The sequence below is a fragment of the Dasypus novemcinctus genome, chromosome 8, assembly GCF_030445035.2.
Source record: "Dasypus novemcinctus isolate mDasNov1 chromosome 8, mDasNov1.1.hap2, whole genome shotgun sequence".
NCBI lineage: Eukaryota > Metazoa > Chordata > Mammalia > Cingulata > Dasypodidae > Dasypus > Dasypus novemcinctus.
In genome coordinates, this window is record NC_080680.1 from 49,772,013 (window position 1) to 49,793,649 (window position 21,637).

A 21,637-nucleotide genomic window follows, 5' to 3' on the forward strand; every position below is an offset into this window, starting at 1 on the left:
GAACTCCGGTTAATTCTTGATATTCTTGGTCAGTGCTTGACATTCCTAAATTAGGCTACCATGGTTGGGGTTGGGGTAGGGGGGATTTCAGTGCATCGTCTAGCCAAACTGTAGGCAAAACACAATGAGAGACATTTATCCCTCATCACATTTATGTCCTCTTTTTCTCCTTTTTTTCTGTTATATCTCTCAAGAGACTGGAGGACTAGAATAGCCCTTGCCTTGGAAGTCCACATAAGAATCTGAATAAGAATCTGAATAAAGCTCAGAGGTAAGGACTCGTGGATCGGCTGATTATGACGGCCTCTAGACTTAACTTTCAAGGGAGTCAAGGTTACTCAGGACCCACCAGGGTGCTGGTTCTGCTCACCAGATTGGCTGGGGCAACCTACTAGAAACGCGCAGCATATGCGTGCCTGGAGTTTCCTTGTGCATCTGCTCCCCAGGCACTCATGGCAGTGCTAGGCAGCTGGAATAAGGGCTTGGATCCTTGCCACAGAGGGCATGGAGAACAGCCACAATTTCCTCATCTATTTATTTAATCTGTTAGAGTGGATTTATTTTTGAAAGCTGCCTCACATCCCTTTGTGAACAAAACAGGATATGGATACATGAATGAAAGAAAATAGAAATAAATGAAAATGTGGGAGAGCAGGCAACGTTCCCAGAGATGCCAATGCTCTCCCACTCAGTGACCCTTCAGAATGCCGGAAGTCCCACCATCAGAAGGACTTCTCTGAGATGAGTTGGTGTCTCAGAAATCAGAGTTAAAAGGAACACATCTCCTCTCATTAACACACTGGTAATTTGTAATTGTGCCTTTAAGTGCTTTTTAAACTGAAAACCCTTGACAAATTCAAGGAACTGGCATTATTTAGTGTTGTTAAGGTCTTGGATTAACTGGATTATTTTGGAAATGAGAGGGAAGGACTGTGACACAGTGAGGTGTAGGACAAATGAATCAGAAAAGAAAAGAAAGCTCAAGAGAAAGCTTGGAAATGACCTAGGTATGTAGCTCATCCTTGCCTGGGACAGAACAAGTCCTGGAGTGATGAAGCCATTCATGGAGGAAGGCCACCTCTCCAGCAGGAGGTTAAATATCTGAGTAGGGGCATGCACCTGGGGCCAGAGTGCACACTTCAAATCCTGGCTCTGTCACTCACCAGCTGTATGATCTTGGACAAGTGGCAACCTCTCTGTGCTCAGTTTTCTCATCACAAAATGAGGACAATAACGGAACAGTCCTCACAGGTGGCTAGAAGGACTGAATGAGTTAGTAGAGTGTTTAGAAGAGTGCCTGGCATGTAGTAATCACTATGTTGGTTAAATGAAATATGAAAAACAAAATGGTGGTCCAGGCAGAGACTTGGTATCACAGAGGTCAAAAATTGCCTGTGGTCTTGACTTAAATGTACTGTTATTTTTCCATTACAGAAAGCATACTCATAAAGCAGAGGGAAAAGAAAAATAAATATTAGAAATGGGAAGGGGAGTTTGTGAGGCAAAGAATGCTCTGATACAGTGGATGAGGGAGAGAGAAGAGCAGATTTGGAAACTGTTTATAAAGAGAAAGCAGGAGAAGTTGTCAACAGATGGAGTGATAGGGGTGCTTCTCTTTTAGAAAAACAGGTAAGATAGTTCTTGAATCCAAGAATGCCACTTACTCAAGTGTCTGTTCCTGATGTTTATGGAAAGGTGTTCCGGGCCTGTTGTGAGCGCAGGTGTTGATTTGATGCTGATGGACACTTCTAACGAGTGAGCAGTGGCAGGATGCTGCATAGCTGGCCTCGGTTCTATACCAACACGGCCCAACAAATATAATCACAGGCACAGGGATAAGTGTAAATTTTCTAGCAGTCACATTAAGAGGTAAAAAGAAACATAAGTCAACTTTAATAGCATGTTTTATTTAAATGATATATCGAAAATATTACCTTTCAATATAAAAAATTAAGAATGTGATGATTCATTTTTTTAACTAAGTCTTTGAGATCTGGTGTGCATTTCACACTTTTTTTTCCTTTTTTTTTTTTTAATATTACATTAAAAAAACATGAGGTCCCCATAAACCCCCCACCCTCACCTCACTACTCCCCCCATAGCAACATTCTCCTCCATCATCATGAGACATTCATTGCATTTGGTGAATACATCTCTGCGCATCGCTGCACCTCATGGCCAATGGTCCACACCATAGCCCACACTCTCCCACAGTCCACCCAGTGGGCCATGGGAGGACCTACAATGTCCAGTAATTGTCCCTGCAGCACCACCCAGGACAACTCCAAGTCCCAAAAACGTCTCCACATCTCATCTCTTCCTCCCATTCCCAACACCCAGCAGCCACCATGGCCACTTTCTCCACACCAATGTATTTTACACTTAGAGGTCATCTTAATTCATACTAGCCACATTTCAAGTGCTCGGTAGACAATGTGAGTAGTGGCTACTGAATTGAGCAGAGTACTTCTATGCTTTCAGTGAGCAGAAGCCTTGTGATTAGTCCCGGTCTTTGGATGTGTAGTGCCCTTGCCCCCTGATTAATGTTCAGAAGTCCTATTTTGGTCTTCATGATTTCTGCTACATGCATTAAGTATCTACTCTTTGTTCAGTCCTGAATTATATTCTAGGGATTCAAAGATATCTGTAAAAAGTATAATTTTATATCCCAGGGATGTTTTAACTGGCTTAAACTGGTTCTTGCCTTTTTGAACTAAATTCAGCTACATTGAACTAGTTCAAATATGACCAATTTAAAACTGGATTAAATTGTTTTAAGCCAGCAGGCTCTAGTGTGAACCTGTTTTAACAAGAGCAAATATTTCTGGATAGTTCCTCTGAGTTATAGCTTAATTTTGTCATAGAAAAGTAGTTTTGATTTCAAATGGTTTCTATGTGTTTTCATGATTTAGTTTTACCTGGACTACATGTAGTCTAGTCATCTCAAAAGAGCTCATAATGGATTCAATAATTTCTTGCCAATTTAAAATTAAGCAGCCTGGTTCTAATAATATTAAATATTTTAAGACACTTATGAACAGATACATGTGGCCAACCCAGGATAACATGGGAAAGAAGGTAGAAGCCAGGTTATAGGAACTTAGACATCTGCTTCGACAATAAGCCTGACTTTGGGCTGAACTAGCTGATTACTCTACCGGGATCCCCAGACCTCCTAAGTAAGGGAATGCTTATTCCCAGAAAGTTGTATGACATGAGACATCGAGTTAGGGACAATTGACAGTAATTGTGAGTTGATAATGGATTTGGTAAGTGAACCCTGATATTTTAGGATATTAAGTAGCAAGTGTGTGGTGAGGGATTTGGGGGTTGGACTCTAGTTCAAACTGGGGTCAGTATGAGGTTCTGTACTGAGAAAGAGGTAATGAAAAGAAAGAGAAGGGAAAGAAGATGCTGAATATACTTCACCCACCTGACATGGCTACTGAGCTTGTATCAAGTGATGAAGTCTTGTGAGGAGTCTCAACAATGCCTTAAGCCATGAGAAAGGAGGTAGCCATGAACTGATGTAAGGCCAGACCACAGGCGAGATAAGTTACCAGTTTTACCATGGAATCCACCATGCTTAGCACTGTTGGGTGAATTTTTCATGAACTAACCTCTCATTTATTAGATATCCTTTCTTTGAAACATTCATGGCTCCCACTTTGCTACTAACTCATACTTTAATCTGTCTTTTCATCACCTGCTTCACCTTGCCTAGCCAAGCTAATTTTCTTACCACTTTCTGATTGTGGCTACCCTCTATAGTCAGAATTATTATCTTTTCAGTCTCATGTCAATGTCAATTTATCCTTCATGTTAGCCTCCCTATCTTCATTCACTCTCTTCTATACTCCTTTAAATTCTGTCTATTCAGTGAGGACAAAATAGGAACCTGCTCCTTCCCTGATATCTTAAGTCCTGGTCAATCACATTTTCCACTGTGGCCTCCAGGCCTGATCAACATCACACACCCATCATCTCTATTGTCTCACCTATTTCTGGAAAATTTCATCACAGTTAACTTCAACACTCCAACTAGCTTGCCAGATTTCAATAGCAAGAATCATGTCTTTGTAATCTCCCCCACCAAACTTATAAAGTTATGAATGCTTCAATTATCAGCACATTCATTCAAAATTAGTTTTGTGTGCCTACTATGCTTAAACTATTTGGGATGCAGCAAGAAACAAGATAGAAAAGGTCCTGGCTTCATGGAACTTCTAATTCGATGGGAAAAAGTAAAGATATAAAAATACAAAAAAATACGTTTAGTTCTGACTTGATAGGTTCTCTGGTGAAAATGAATTAGATTAATGAGATGGAGATAAGGAGGCTACAGGTAAAATTTTCATATTCAGGATTCCTAGAAAGCTTCTTTGAGGAGGTTAAATTTGAAATGAGGTTTAAATAATGAAGAGGAGTCAACCTAGTAAAGACAAATACATATTATTTTAGCATTAGTATTCTTTTAATGAGGGCAACAAGGCCCGAACCCGCTTAGGGCAGGTATTAAGAAGATTTTACTTGCTTCTTATTCTAGATATAAAGGAAGACATTGAAATTGCAAAACTACAAAGGGAAAATTGCCCATAGAATAATAGGACAGTTTTCCAGTTATTGTCCGTTTATGAGAAGATGTTGATTTAAATGCATATCCAAAGCAACCTCAGGACATAGTTAAGTTCACATGTGATGCTGATGACAGATATTTGTGTAAGAAATGGATCTTGCTCTTGAGGACCTTATAGCCTAGAGGACATTTCGCAGACTTCTAAAAAATGAAATGGTAATATAGAAATATTATCAGGGATGTTAAGAAAATAAAGGATGGAACTTGTAGCCCAACCTTCTGTCTTCTAGACCATCTGGGAAATAAGAGAGCTGAGCTGGAGCTTGAAAGATGAGTTTTGAGTTTATTAAGAGGAAAGTGGGGAGAGTGTCCCTGAAAGGAGGAATACCTGCAGAGGTATGAAGCATGACATATGTGTAGAGATCTATAAGCACATCATTATCAGAAAAGCATAAACTGTGAATTGGAGAACAACAGGAGGAAATTCAGAGGAGATCTGTGGGAACCAGGTCATTGAGAGGCTTATGTGTCATGCTCAGAAGCATAGACTTAATTTTTCAGGTAGTAGGGAGCCATTGAAGGCTCCATAGTTATATTTGCATAATAGCTTCCTTTGGCAGCAGTGTGTGGAATGGATTTATGGAGGCAAAACCACAGACAAAGAAACTAGTTAGACAGCCATTACTGTAGTCCTCAAGAGCAATGATTCGAGTGTGAAATATGGCAATGGTTGTAGAGACATAAAGGGAGTAACATTCAAGAAATATTTTCAGGTTAAAATGAGCTGAAATTAATGATTGGATGTGTGTAGAGAGAGATGAGAATCTAAGTGGTCTTCCATATGTCAAACTTAGATGCCCACATGGATTTAGACTCCATATAGGGGGAGAAGAAACTTTATTGAAGGTGAGAAAGCCAGGTTATAAGAAATTTGATGCATTTGGTGAATTCAGATTCTAATTTTCTGAATTTGAAAGGCCAGTGGGCCTCAGATGTACAGAACCAGATGTGCAACAGGCTCTATGAGTCTAAGTTCAAAGGAGGTATGGGAACTCCAGAAAAAATTGCAGTACTTGTGAGCATACAGATGATAGCAATAAAAAAAGAACTTGAGAGAAATTGACCACAGAGGCTGAAGAGAAAAAGAGTAGTAGGTCAACGACAGAGGAGGAGAATATCACAAAGAGGGCTAGGAAGGAATAGTCAGAGAGGTAGAAGGGAACCAGCAGCTAAATATCAGAGAAGCCAGGGCAAAAGAAGGGTCCAAGGGGAATAAGGGGTTAAGAGTGACAATGCAGAAGAGGGTTTAAGGACGAACAACATCTGCCCAATAGGTTTGTGGAAATGGGCCACAGGGAGGCCATTGGTGGCCTTAGCAAGAACAGCTGTAGTGGAGTGATGGGAAGAAAAGTCAGATTGCTATGGTTTGTGGGAAAAGGAGAAATGGAGACTACGACAGTCCTCTAATACAAACTGTGGATGAGAAGGGAAGGAGAAAGTTGGGAAGACCCAGGTAAAAGGGAAGATTATAGCTTTTACTGTGGATTAGACCTAAACATGTTATAGGCTATGGGAAGAGAGCCTGATAGAAGGGTAGATGGAAGTTGTAGGATGGATAGGAGATTATTGTTGGAGCATGGCAGGTTTCAGAGGAGATGGGAACAAATTAGTTCAAGACAGACAGTCATCTCATCATCTGTTGCTGGAGGAGGCAGGTGCTGAAGGTTTGCTATGGCAAGTGATGGGAATGGGAGAAGAAACTGCCAAGGGACACAACTCAGGTTAGAGACCATGAATTTACAAGGCATCTATAGTTACTACTATTGTGTGATAATTTGCTGGCTTGGCTGGTACAGCCAAAAGGAATGGGCCAATAGAGTTGACAGTGTTGGAGGAAGAAATGCTTTAGATGATCAGTCACTTTAATTTTTCAGTACGTTTTGCTTTTCCCTTCGTATGTTGTTATAGCCAAATCTCTAAAAACATCTCCAGGTTGTATCCCCTAAAGAGTCTACTACCTCATCCTCTGGATCTTTTGCTATCCTTAACTATTTCTGATTAATGTAAAAAGGGAGAAGTATTAGAGTTCCCATAAAGGCAGAAAATTGTGTCCTTCAAAATCCACAGGTTCCAAACTAATAGATAAATAACAATAGTTGCTTAAGCTTTAAATAGTGCATTTCCTTCCAGCAAATCTGAATACAGAATTTTAAAGATATGCATATGCATACAGGTGCATATATTTGACACAGCACAGGCCTTTCATTGGATAACTAAATACTATTCATGCTGAGTAGTTTTCATAATTGTTTTCTTTTTGTATTATTGAAAGGGAAGCAAATCTACTTCCTCTGTATTCACAGGAATGGAAATTAGTATTGGAAATAAGCAATTAAAATCTTCAAGAAAATTGCATTAAAAAGGAAAATACAATAAGTTAAAAATACCATATGGACTGGACAAAACCTGATATTGAGCCAGGAAGGAAATGACCATAAAGTCCAGGATTCAAGGACAAGCTTTCCCAGCTCCTTCCCTCTCTGCAAGGTTCAGGAATTCCACACATATGGTGTTAGAATCTTTCACTGTTCTACAACCCCTGGTGCAGGACCATATGCGCTACAATCCACAAACACAACACAGTGAGATGGGAATTATCTGCCAGTTTTTCCTTGGAGTTCCCTTGTGTTAAGGAGTTTTATATACTTTGCCCCTATTGTTTTAATTCATTGAATTATTACAGAAGCTGTTAACAATTTGACATCCTCCCACTTCAGCTGCATACATGACTGATGGTTGCTCATACATGTGCCAAGATCAACACTATAATCTATTTGGGCCTCAAGCCCAATCTCATGGAAAATCCAATCAGCTAATTGATTAGGCACTAAATTATACTCTTCTCTGGCTGGCTTCGCTCTTGCCTCCAGTTCAGAAATGCTATAATTACTGATTCCTTCTCTCACCACCCTTCCCCCATTTTGATTAGATTTGAAAAGTCTTGATTAGCATCTCAGTGTGCCACATTTCCCACTCTGAATGTTTCTTTCTGTGGTTTATTTATTTAAAATAATAATAATAAAAAAAAACTAAAGCAAGGACACAGAACTCAGAGGTAGCTTCTGCAGTATCGCTATAGCTTGGCCAGGTTTATGCAGAATTGACATCTAAAGTCTCACCACCTCCTCACTATTGGCATTTGGGGCTGGATAATTCTTGGCTCAGGCAACTGTCCTTTGCATTGTAGGATATTTAGCAGCATCTCTGGCTTCTCTCCACTAGATTCCAGTAGCTACACTTCCTTCCACTGAAGTTTTGACAATCAAAAATGTGCCCAAACATTGTCAAATCTCCCCTGGGTATTAAAATTATCCCTGCTGCTTTAAAACCATTAACCTAGGAGGTGGGGCTTTTTTATGTACCTTGTAATATATACTCAAACCAACAGATTTATTTCTCATTGAAGGGCAAAATAGCATTGGGAGGAATAAAGCACAAAATACTAATCCTTATCAGTCATTCACAAGTGAGTATAAATTCCTATCAAATCCTGAGAAAATGTGTATGTGCATGCATGTGTGTGTGCATGTGTGTGTTTGGGGAACTTGAAGAATTCCAGAAATTATGAACTAAAGGAAAAAGTACCACTGAGTAGGAACAAGAAACAGAAAGGAGTAACTAAGCACACTGAGAACAAATACTTTCTCCAGATTTTTCCCAGTTCTTTGTTTCAAGTGAATTAGTCCATAAAAATTGATTGATGCTTGTCTCTCCCCTCCTTTCCCACACTTAATCCAGCACCAAATCCTATTGACTTTTACTCTCTTAACCTCACTCCCTTGTTTCCACCTCCACTACCAGCTCCCTAGTCCATCATCACCATCCCTTGTCTAGACTGCTCCATTTGCTCCCATGTGTCCCTGGAGCCCAACCTGTCCATAATCCAGTTTCTTCTCTACACTGCAGTCAACTTGATGTTTTCAAAACACATATTCATTTATGGTTCCCTACTGCTTTACACCCTTCATTGTGTCCCATTGCTCTTAAGATAAAAACAAAGTGCTTACGTGACCACCAAGACCCCAATGGTCTCCCACCTCCATTCCTCTCCAACTCTGTGACCTACCATCTTCCTATTTCCCTCACCCTGTCCCGTCTTAACTTACATCTTTGCACATGCTATTTCCTCTTTCTTGAAAGCACTTCCTTCCCCTCTACTTACTTATCTTTCATATCTCAGCTGTAACTTCGCACAAGTGTGATTAATATTGATCTCCTCCCATTAGAATGTTTGCTCCATGAAAGCAGGGAGAGAGCTGGTCTGTCTTGGCTTGCATTATATCTCAAAAGGCCAGCAGTACAATCCTAGCATAAAACAGATGTTCAATAAGTACTTGACTAATCATTAAATGAAGAAATAAATAAACAAATGAATTTTTTTGTGTGAAGAAATCTATGAAGAACTTTGAAGGGGCTCCATTTTCTTAAGGTACCATCCTATTCCATAACTGTACGAATGTTACTTATTCAGTGTGATTGCCTCAAAACCAGTTCATGTAGCAACTAAACTACTATGGGCTCTTGGCAGGTAAGCACTCTGTCCTAAGGGGCTTCACTAAGTGCCAATAGCTGACTCAATGCATGTGAAAGAATGAAAGAAAAAAAAAAATGAATGTATTAATGAAAATTCCATGCAATAAACTAACTCCCTGAAGGCAGGGACTAAATCTAAACTTTCTTTTATATCATCACATTAGAGGTCTCTAAATTCTTTTCAACATTAATTTCTTAAGCTTTTCTATTTCTTCGTATTCTCACTTAAATCTCAAAGAGTTGTTCCTGAACAAAAGTTAGCTCAGTGTAAGGGAAGGCTTGAATAAGCAGATAAATTAAGGGAAACTTATTGAAAAGGTGCTTCCTATACTTATAATTCTGATGCACTTGACAGATCTTGCTTGATGACTAAATGAAAATTTCAACTGTTAGCCTCATCCATAGGCTCAGACCTCCAATTAAAAATAAAATTTAAAAACTTCAGTAAATCCACTATTGTCTGAAGAAGAGAGTGGCCCATGGAAAAAGATTTGTGAATACAATGGAATTTGGACTCCAGTCCTTTATCTTTGCATCTTCATGATAAAAATAGTGATGATCATGATCATGTTGATGACAACTGATGTTTTAATGAACACTTATTTAAGTTCGACGCTTGGCAGCTGGTCACTTTTATATACACTATTTCACTTCATCCTCATGACTGCTGTATAAAGTATAATTGCTAAGGTTAAGGAAATGAGGCTCAAAGAGATGAATTCTTGGATCCAAGATTTGTGCTCTATGTCTGTCTCCCCACACTGTACCATAAGAGAAAAGTGAGGATGATCATAGAGGCATAGTATGGCATGTTTTTTAGACTACACCAAAAGCTTTAGTTCACCTTGTTGAGGTTCAACCATGGTCAGTATCTGTTGTCAGTGTATGTGTGTTGGGGAAATGGAATGGGAAATAGGCAAAGATAATGACGTCCAAATTTGGAAAACATTTTACTTTTGTAATTTAATTTCATATGCATCATCTCATTTGATTCCTTTTTAGCAGATGAGGATGCTAACAGTTTTCCAAAGTGTGTAGCCACCCAATAGTTCTGCCAGGCCTTGAACCATAGTCTTGGGACTGTGAGCTCGATGCTCCATTTATGACTATTTTGACGAGGGTCCATAAGATGGGGTAAGAGGAAAGCATTTGCTACCTAGGTCAGGGGAGGGATCTCTGTTATGAAGGATGCCATGAGGAGTGTGGGTCTTTGGGGTTGTCAGAGAGGTTATATGGAGCAGAGAAGACCTTGGCCTGAAGATGGGAATTCTCGCTGAGCTGAAGATAAGCCAGGACTGAGATAAGGAAAGTGGCTTGTTAGCGTTAGCAGTTTTCTGAAAAAGCTCGAGGCTCAAGAAAAACTAAAAAGCAGTTGATGAAGTGGGGCATCCAGGAAAACACCTTGGAAACTCGGCCTAGAAGGTTGACATTAGGGCAAAGATTTGGACAAGCTTGTAGTGATTGGTATGCAGAAAAGAGATAACACAAGACTACCTAACACTGAATTTCTCTTACCAAGTGTTTCAAGTCAACAGATTTTTAAAAATTGAATACTGCCCGTAATTTTAGCTATTAGCTAAAATTTTAGCTATTAGCTTAAATTTAGCTATTAGCTAAAATTTAAGCTCTTAAACTGTTCCAAGGGCAAATGTAAACATGGCACATGTATTAACTCATTTAACCCACCAAAATTTCTATAATGTTGTTGTCGTGGTGGTTACAAGTTGAACTCTGAAGCGGTGTTGCATGGATGCAATCTGATTCTGCCTCCTATTAGCTATGTAACCTTGGACAAGTTATTGAACATATCAGTTCCTCAATTTCCATACCTATAAAATGGAGAAAATAATAGAATGTGCTTCAGAGGTTATTTTGAGAAATCAATGAGTAAATATATGTAAAAGGACTTAGAACAGTATCTGATAGGTATTAGTGCTATGTAAGTGTTTGTACTAACTACTCTTATTATCCTCATTTATACCTGAGGAAACAGAGGCATAGAAAAGTAATTGAACCAAGGTCATACTTCTAGCAAATACCAGAGCTGGGATTTAAACTGGGCATATGTCTAGTAATCACACTCTTAACCAGAATACTATTGTGCAAAATCCCATGCTTCTTTGGTCCCCAGTAATTGGATTAGACTCTAGAGTTCATCAATGAAGTCTTTTTTTTTTTAAACTTTTTTTTAAGATTTATTTATTTAATTCCCCCCTTCCCCCGGTTGTCTGTTCTCTGTGTCTATTTGCTGCATCTTGTTTCTTTGTCCGCTTCTGTTGTCGTCAGCAGCACGGGAAGTGTGGGTGGCGCCATTCCTGGGCAGGCTGCACTTTCTTCCACACTGGGCAGCTCTCCTCACAGGGCGCATTCCTTGCGCGTGGGGCTCCCCTACGCGGGGGACACCCCTGCGTGGCAGGGCACTCCTTGCGCGCATCAACACTGCGCATGGGCCAGCTCCACACGGGTCAAGGAGGCCCTGGATTTGAACCGCGGACCTCCCATGTGGTAGAAGGACGCCCTAACCACTGGGCCAAGTCCGTTTCCCCTCAATGAAGTCTCAGATCCATGATTTGAGCTCTACCATAGGCAGAAGAGTGGCTCACCAGTTTTATCCTAATCCTTGGAAACTGTGAATATGTTATGTTACATGGAAAGGGAGAATTAAGGTTGCTAATTGGCCAACTTTAAAATAGGGACATTATCCAATATTATTTGTGGGAGTAGTGTAGTCTCAGAGGTCCTTAAATGTGGAAGAGGGAAACAAGAGTATCAGCATCAGAAAGACAAAGTGTGAGAAAGACTCCATCAGCTATTGTTAGCTTTGAAGATTGAGGAAGGGGCCATGAGCCAAGAAAAATGGGCAGCCTCTAGAAAGGTAGAAAAGGCAAAAAAATTGAGATCTGCATTCAGACTTCTGACCTCCAAAATTGTAAGGTAATAAATTTGTGTGATTTTAATCTATTAGGTTTGTGGTAATTTGTTTCAGCAGCAAAAAGAAACTAAACAGGACCTTAAAGTATGGTTCGAAGAAAAGGATGCAGGGACTCTGCTGTATGCTTGCAGACAAACTACCACCACTTCATGGCAGGTAAGACAGAAATATGACTGAAAGATTAAGGAACAAATCTAAGATTCATATTTCAATTTAGAGCAAAAGGTAATTAATTATTTCATAATAATAAATATTAAAATCTACAAAGTATTCTCTCTTCCACTCTGTTGTATCTCATGGCTCTAGGTCATCAGGGTAGGTATTAGCAGATACACTTTAGAATCTAAGAGATGCACAAGGCTTTGAGGCTTAAAGACCTGGGGTTCCAATTCAGAATCCCTCCCATGGTTGCTATTAGGCATGACATATAACCTCTCTGAGCTTCAATTTCTTTATCAGTAGCATAATGATACTAGTACCACCTCCTTGTGAGGATTAAATGGGATACCATCTTTTGGAGGTTGAATCATGTGGCAATTTGATATTGTTTATGTATTCCAAAAATAGATATTGGATTGTGTTTGTAAACCGGTCTGTACTCTGAGCATATTAGATTGTATTAGATTCAGAGGTTTTACTTTTACTTTATTAAATCAAACTTAGGGCTTTTATTTAACCACATCACTAGGGCTTGCAGGGTTGAGTCCCCAACCCTTCAGTGGGGATAAAACAGACACTCACATGGAAGTAAATACATGGAGAAGGAGAACACAGAAGAAGGGAAAGAGGGTGCTTTGTAGACACGACCCTGGGAAAAGAGATGAGCCTGATAGTCTACAGCTGACCTTGTGGAAAGAACAGAACAGCTGGGCCCAGAAGGAAATGAGCCCTGGAGAGAGTAACGAGCTTTAAGTCAGCCAACAGATGTGATCAGAAGAACCTGGGGCCATGGAGCCTTAAGAGGAAGGAGGAAGGCTGAACCCTCTCAGACGGCTGGCCATCTTGCATCAACATGTGGCAACAGAACTTTGGGTGAGAAAGTACCTCTTATGATATCTTGAGTTGGACTCTTTAGGGCCTGGTAACTGAAAGCTTCTACCCCAAATAAATACCCTTTATAAAAGCTAACCGATTTCTGGTACTTTGCACCAGCACCCCTTTGACTGACTAATACAAATCATGTCTCCCACAAAAGATGCTCTGTTCTTAATCTGCATTCCTGTGAGTGTGACCCATTTGTAATTAGGATATTTGCAGGTAGGTCTTTGAAGATCCTGTTAAATGCAGCCAAATGGTACTCCACAGGACTGGAGGCCTTATAAAGAGAGGACATTTGGATGCAGTCAGTCAGAATAAGCCCCAGGAAGAAGCCAGGAGTCAGAGAGGAGAGAAAGATGGTGGTGCGATGGAGGATCACCATCACCTGAGTGTTACAATGCAGGAGAAAGTGGCCTTGCCAACACATTGCAGCAATAAATGCCTGTTGCTCAAGCCAATCCACTGTGCGGTGTTTGTCAGAGCAGCCTGGAAAACTAAGAGACAGTTTGAAGGTACCTGCCTTTTAGTAGATACCCTATAAATGTGAATTATTTTTTCTATCTATATGTTACAGATGAGGAGGCTGAGATCAAAGAAGCAAGTAACTTGACTGAGGTACTCAACTAGTTGGTGACAGTCAGGACTCAATCTATGTTTTTAAAATCCTGTTATAGAAATCCTCCCGTTAAATCTAGTTGTTTCCCTTAAATGACTTTTAAAAATGCATCGCTATAATCAGTACCTTGCTAAACTAATCGGATTGCATTAATCAATTCATTTATAATTTATACCCTGTCTGCTTCCAACAAGAATTGGAGGTAATTTGATAAATTTAATGCCTGCAGAAGGTACTTTTGTCAACCTCTTCAGCGCTGCTGCCATCCTGGAAGGGACAGAACAGGCTTGTTATCTGATGGGACATTCTGGACACAGCAAGTGCTGCCCCTTAAGTGTAGTCATACAGTCTGGGGCGGGGGTGGGGGCTCAAATAGATTCTCTGGCTTCATCATACAGCACTTGTGCTGTTTGCTGATGAAACAGATCCTGGAGAAGAAGCTAGCAGAACTCTGCTAAGGAACACTAGCTAGTCTCACAATTCAGGGACATGAGTAGGACATGACTGGGAGAATGTCGGTGACCAGGAAATTGTTATACTGCATGACACAGGTCAGGAAATATGATTTCAAACATCTTATGAATCACTCCTGCTAGTTTAAGTTTAATAGTCAAGTATTCAAAAGGCTTGGAAAACCAAATGTGTTTGCTCGTAGGTTACCAAGCTACTCTTCAGAGTGAGTGCAGATGAAGTCAATCCTGCTGGTGGCCAGATTGAGGAACTGGGAGTTGGGGGACAAGTTCAATTCTTTCTTTTTTTAAGATTTATTTTTTTATTTATTTTTCTCCTTTTCCCCCCCTCCCCTCCCCTCCGACCCCATTGTCTGCTCTCTGTGTCCATTTGCTATGTGTTCTTCTGTGTCCACTTGAATTCTTGTCAGTAGCACCAGAATCTGTGTCTCTTTTTGTTGCATCATCTTGCTGCATCAGCTCTCTGTGTGTGTGGTGCCACTCCTGGACAGGCTGGGCTTTTTTTTTTTTGCACAGGGTGGCCCTCCTTGCAGGGCGCACTCCTTGCGTGTGGGGCTCCCCTATGCAGGGGACACCCCTACATGGCACGGCACTCCTTGTGCGTGTCAGCACTGCGTGTGGGCCAGTTCACCACATGGGCCAGGAGGCCCTGGGTTTGAACACTGGACCTCCTGTATGGTAGGTGGACGCTCTTATCAGTTGAGCCAAATCCACTTTCCTCAATTCTAATTTTATAACTGTAGACCTGTTTAGTTCAGATTATAGCTTGAAGTGATCAGAAATGTACATATAAATAATTCATTCATTTAGTCTTTTAATAAATATATTTTAAGTGGTAACCACTGTTTAAGACACAAATCAGTGTCTGACCTTATGGGTCATTTATGGGATATATGCCATTTCCATGCATAGTCATAATACAGGTGGGAAAACATTAGTAGAATGAGACTGGCACAGAAAAAAACATATGGGACTTCAAGGATATCATACATTTAGTTGGGGAAATGAGGAAAGGTATTTTGGAAGGAATGTCTTTGAGTTAAGCTTTGAAGAATAAATAAGAATTCACTTGAGGGGGTAGGATGCAGAAGAGCCAGATGTGAATGTGTGTTGTGTTGTGGTCTGGGTGTCGTGGGGTGGGTATGGGTGTATGTGATATGGAGGGGATGTGAGTATGTAGGTGTGTGTGTGAATGTGTGTTGTGGGATGTGTGAGCGTATATGTGTGTGAGGAAGGTGGAACTTTTTAAATGAGATGAGCCTGAAGGAAATATTCATTTGTTTATTCAAACAAACATATTTTTGAAGTAGCACCTGCATGCTATGCTCAATTTTTAGATCAGAGAGATGAATACGACAGATGGAATCTCTACCTTCACAGCAGGTAGTAAAAGTTGTCCATGGATACAGTATATTAAAAGAAAAAAGCTTCAAAGTTATTAGTTCCATAAAAAAGCATAAATAGACTTTTGGAATGAAATAATCATTCTTTTAAATTTACTTCACTATATAAAGAGGCTATATTTATGGTTAACAGTTCAAAGTAAATGCCTCACTCCCAGATAAATGCATTACTAGAGATGAGGCCCAGAGTTTGTTTGTCTAACATCCCCCCGCTTATTTTTTTTTCCATAGAAAAGAGACATTAAAAAGTCCTCAAGAATTACAAGTATAGACACCATCATTCTATAAAAACAGTAAGAGTCTCTGATAGTCATGTTGAGTTTATTCTGTGTTTTGCATAGTAATATACTCACTTATTTAATGCTTGCAACATTTATGCATAGTCACTACCATTGTTATTATGCCCATTTTACAGATAAAGAAATTAAGGCATTAAAAGATTAAGTGACTAACCCAGGACTAATGGTTTTACTTCTAGTTAGTGGCAGAGCAAGGATGTGAACCCAAGTAGTCTAGACCCATAGTCCATGTTCTTAATTACTCTACTGCTGCTAGTCATGTGTTATTCATTCCTAGAATCTTGCTGGATGAACTAAAAATTGAGAAGTTGTTAGAGGCTGCTTTTGCATCTCTTGCCTACCATTCCTCCTGATATTCTTCTAAGTGGCAACATTTATTTTTGCATGCATTCCAGTCACCTGGACAAAGCTGTGGGAAAATGTGGCACCCACACCTGAAGACAGAAAGCACTGCTCCTTACTGTATTGCAAGGTTTCCATATTTAGCAAGTGGTACTTGACCATCTAGGACTGTGGGATTCCTTTAGTGGGAGTTCAGCAACTTCCAACACATAGAGGCAAACTTCCAACACAAAGTAGGGCCCATACATTCCAAAAGTTTATGTTCAGCCTTTCCGTGGCAGACAAAAAGAGAATCCCCTGCTGGTTTTAACATTTCTTGTTTTGTTCTCTAATCAGCAAAAATTCTTTTACCCCAAGTCAGTATTTGTTCATGCATTTCCAGAGGTCTGGGAGGAAGGATATTATGCAGAGAACACGCCCAAGCATATAGCTGGATAGATTAAAAGATTCAGATGGACACCCAATGTACTCACATAAATACATAAAAAGCCAAACTAGAGCACTAAGTGGTGGCACTTATTGTAAAATGGCACTGAATACTGCCATTTCTTCTATTTCTAAACCAATTTAGATTTCAGGGCTCATTTGCAGCACTGGTTCTATTGCCTTCCAAAACCCAGGGGACTTTCACATTCTCTTCTTCACATATATTAGTCTTTTTTCTGTTCTTTTCAAAGGCATAAAACTTTTTAATGAACTTATTCTCAAATCTTTCCTTTGCCTGAGCCACTTCCTGAGCCTCTCGTTGCTAAATCAAGGGAAAAGGAACACCCAAACTGATTCTAATCCATCCTGAAGACTGACTGTGGGGCATGAGTTAATGAGCTGGCAGTGTTGGTACAATGTTGTTAGCCTCACTCAAGGAAGCCACCCCCAAATGTTGAGACAAACCCAAAAATAATGGGGAAAATCAGAAGCTCAAGTGTTCATTGACCACTAACTGGGAGCTAGACATCTTTACACAGGGCAAGGATGATCTTGGAAGGGCCTTTGATGTGTGTTCTTTTCACAAAATTGGGGCATTTGAAAATGTCCAAATAATGATTCCAGTGATGAACGAAAGATCATAACTAGGTGCCAGTTCTCATTAGGAACTCCCACAAAAGATCCTGAGATTTCTCCTGAAACTTCAGATCCCTGATCACTCCACAGCCTGCACAGAGGCTCATCTGGGGAAGTTGCCCTAGATCATATATAATATGTTAAATATATATATATATATATAATGGAAAGAAAGAAACATGTTTATAGGAAATCACTCTGTGCTAAACTTTTCCAGATTATGTTTTAAGATTGGATGGTAGGGAGGTATATTAGTCAGCCAAAGGGATGCTGATGCAAAATACCAGAAACTGGTTGTTTTTTATAAAGGGTATTTATTTGGGGTAGGAGCTTACAGATACCAGGCCCTAAAGCATAGGTTACTTCCCTCACCAAAGTCTATTTTCACGTGTTGGAGCAAGATGGCTGCTGATGTCTGTGAGCCTTCGGGCTTTCTGGGTTCCTCTCTTCGGGGGACTTGCTTCTCTCTGGGTTCAGGGTTATTCTCTTCCCAGGGCTTGCTTCTTCCTGCATTCAGGGTTCCTCCCTTCCTGGGACTGGGTTCTCTTTCCTCTTACTTAAATGTGCTTACTTCCCAGGACTCCAGCTTAAGGCTTCAGCATCAAACTCCACCATCAAAACTCCACCATCAAAATCCCTTAATGCTGTCCTTTGCCATGCCTTTTATCTGTGAGTCTCTACCCACCAAGGAGTGGGGACTCAATGCCCTACTGGCACAAGAGGTTTACCTGATTACTTAATCAAGTAAACCTCTGAATCCAATATAATCTAATATGCCCAGAAGAAAAAATCAGTTTACAAACATAATCCAGTATGGAGGGTAGGATGGAGAGGGCAGAACACCGTTGTTAATTAGAAAAACAAGAATCCCCTATACCACAAGAATTGGTAGAGGAAGGACACAAAGATTTACTAGTTTTGTTCTTTGTTTATTTAGTCTCTTTTTATATAGTAAGCCAAGGTCAGGTGGAAAAGACACCACATGTACCTCAAGAATAACTGTGAAGTAATGCTGTAGTTAGAAAGCTTTTCATAAGCGGCCAACCTAGATTAGTCCAGAGTCTATTCGTGGATAACTTGATAACCCCAGAGATTATCTTGCACATAGTTGGCACTAAATAAATGGTTATTATTTAAAAGTTAAACAATAAAACAAAGATTGACAAAAATCCACACATTTCTCAGCACACTGGGAACCATTTGGATAAGCAAACAGGCCTGAAAGTTGAGTAGATGATGTAGCAGAGAGAGCTGGACGTGGAGCCCAGAAGCCTGGCTTGGAGTCTCATCCCTCACTTTTGCTAGCCGTGTCACCTTCCATGAGTCATTCAGCTGTACCTGTACCTTTATCTGTAAATGGAAATAATTTCTTTCAGACAATAGCTGCTAAAAGAGTTGCTGAGGTTTTGAAATAATTTGTCATAAATTTTTATGCTGTAAACATATATATTGATGTGTTATTAAAAAGTGGGTTTTCTGTTTGTTTTAAATTTTCCCTATGGAGCCCTGTTCATTTGAGAGATGCTTTAAAAGGTGCCCAATTAGGGGCGAGGAAGTGATAGGGAAGCAGCTGGCTAGAAGACTGTCTCTTCAAATCACAAGTTTCACCTAGGGTAGATTTGCTTTTATATATTTTATATATGTTGGACTTCCACATAAGAGTTCACCTGAAGATTCAGATCTACTGATTTGAAGATATATATATGTATATATAAGACTACTGAACTAATTCCATTTTTTTGAGTTTGGAACTGTAAAACAGGAAACAACACAAATATCCCCCAACAGGATAATGGATAAACAATTTGAGTTTTATTCATACAATGGACTATGTGATAGTTTGAAGCTGTACCTCAGAACCCATTCCTGTGGGTATGAACCTGTTCTAAGTAGCCATGTTTTACAAAGTTACTGCAATTAAGGTGTGGCCCATTTCAATCAGGATGGGTCTTAATCCTGTTACTGGAGTTCCTTTATCCATGTGCCTTGCTATGTGACCAGGTACAGACTAAGGATCATTAGCAGCCAGCCCCAGAATGCCACAGACTTTGGGGAGAAAGAATCACCTTGGTGATGCCTAGATTTGGTCTTTCTTTTAACCTCAAAACTGTGGGCAAATAAATTCCCATTGTTTAACATGACCCATTTCATGATATTTGTTTGAGCAGCCAAAGAAACTAAAACAGAATACTACTTAGCTTAAAAAGGAAAGGACTACTATATGCAATGACATGGTTCAATTCAAAAACATTAAGTTGAGCTAAAGAAGACATACACAAAAGAGTACACACTTATTATTTCATTTATATAACAATAACTCTATGTTTAGGCATCTTCCTCCCAGATGTGATGGACTGAAAAGGGGCATGAGGGAAATTTCTGGGATGATGGAAATGTGTATATCATGATTTGGCACTTGGTTACCCAGATGTACCCATATCTTAAAAAGTCACTGCTGAGTTGTATTTACATTTAAGATTTGTGTAATTCACTCTCTGTAAATAATACTGTGATTTTTAAAAAATTAAAGATAATCTATTGCTTTTTTTCTCCAGTATTATTGTACAGAAGAGAAATGGAATGGCTAAATTCTAGAGATATACAGGGGGATAGGGGAAATATAGCCAGCTCTCTATGATACAGTCTATCTCCCCATCACCCACCCCTAAACATACACAAGACACACCATATACTTACCTATATACATTCTTCTCCATTAAGCGTATTTCCTTTCTCATCTGCTCCTTTGTTAGATGTTCCAGAAGTTTTTCACTAAATAATAATCCTTATCTTTTAAGTTGCATTTGTGTTCTTGATCCATCAGATAAATATCTCTGCATCGATAAATATCTATGCATTTACAAACAAACAAACAAAAAAAAGAATTCTAGTCCCAGAAACGCCTCTTTTCCTGGAAAATTATTTTACTTATAACTCTGATATAGAGATCTATTTCTAAAATTACAGGTAAGCTTAAATATAACATAATAGTTAACATTCATGGAGTATTTATTATGTGCCAGGCACTAGTCTAAGCAATTCATGTGGGTTAAGTATTTACTTCTCTCAACACATCTGTGAGATTAATACAGATGAGAAAACTGAGTCCTAGAGAGATTAAGTAATTTGCCTAGTTACACATGAAGTAAGAAGAAGAGCTCCTATGAACCCCGGTAACCTGGCTCTCAGCTCTCAGCAGCCTTGTGAGTAAAGAAAAACACCCCCAGCTAAGCAGACACTGAGTGTATTATTATTTGGGGGGAAGGAGGGAGGAGGTACCAGGGATTGAACCCGGCACCTTGGACATGGGAAGCAGGTCCTCAACCATGGAGCTACAGCTGCTCCCTATGAGTGTGTTATTTTTAGCTCCAAATTCCCTCTAAGAAGCTTATCTTACAACTACATACCTGTTATATATTCTGTTGTGTCCTTTTTGTGATTTTTTTCCAAGACTTTTCACACCAGTTATCTCAACTGGTGACCAGTACATTTTCCTGAAAGTCAGTGCGGGGTTTAGCAGGGAAATAGAAGACATTTGTGTGTGTGTCTGGGAAGGCTGATGGAAGTGACACCAGAGCCAAATAAAGGCACCATGACTCCATGACTCCTTACCAGCTTTGCAGTACTGAGCTCAGGCTTAGGCACAAGATGGGCAAGTGCTTGCTAAATTTGTGTGATATGTAAGAATCCTATATCACAATAAATATCTTTGTACCTGAAATACCCCAGTTCCACAGTTTGCTCACAAACTGCTCCTTGGTTATAGCCATCTTCCCCAAATTCCATCTTCCTCCTTCCTCTCTCCACTTGTCCAATTTGCAAAGGCACTTGAACCATACCGAGCAAATCCCCGCTTCTCACTGACACCCTATCATCGCTACAGCTCTCTCCTGAGTAATTATCTCAGGGGAAAGGTTTTAAAAAGACCCCTGATATCAAGTTCATTTTGCTCTCAAAACTCCAGGCTAAACAGGACCTTTGAGATAAATTTTGCACGACTGTATCTCTACAAATGAATATTCCGCAACACAGTATTTAATATCACGGGGATGCCTCCTACCTGTGCAGTTGCCAGCAAATTTCCACCAAGTCGATGTCAGAATGTGAAATTAGAGATGAATAAATTGAAAAAGACAAAAGGAGAAAGCTGAGTTATGGACGGGATGGGCATGATATATGAATATCATTAGCTGTTCCATAAAGAACATTTATGTGATTACATGAATGTAAAAAGGCACTGCAGTATTTTAGAATTTCACCAGTCATTGGAATGCTCTGAAGCAGATGGACTGTGTGACTGATGATT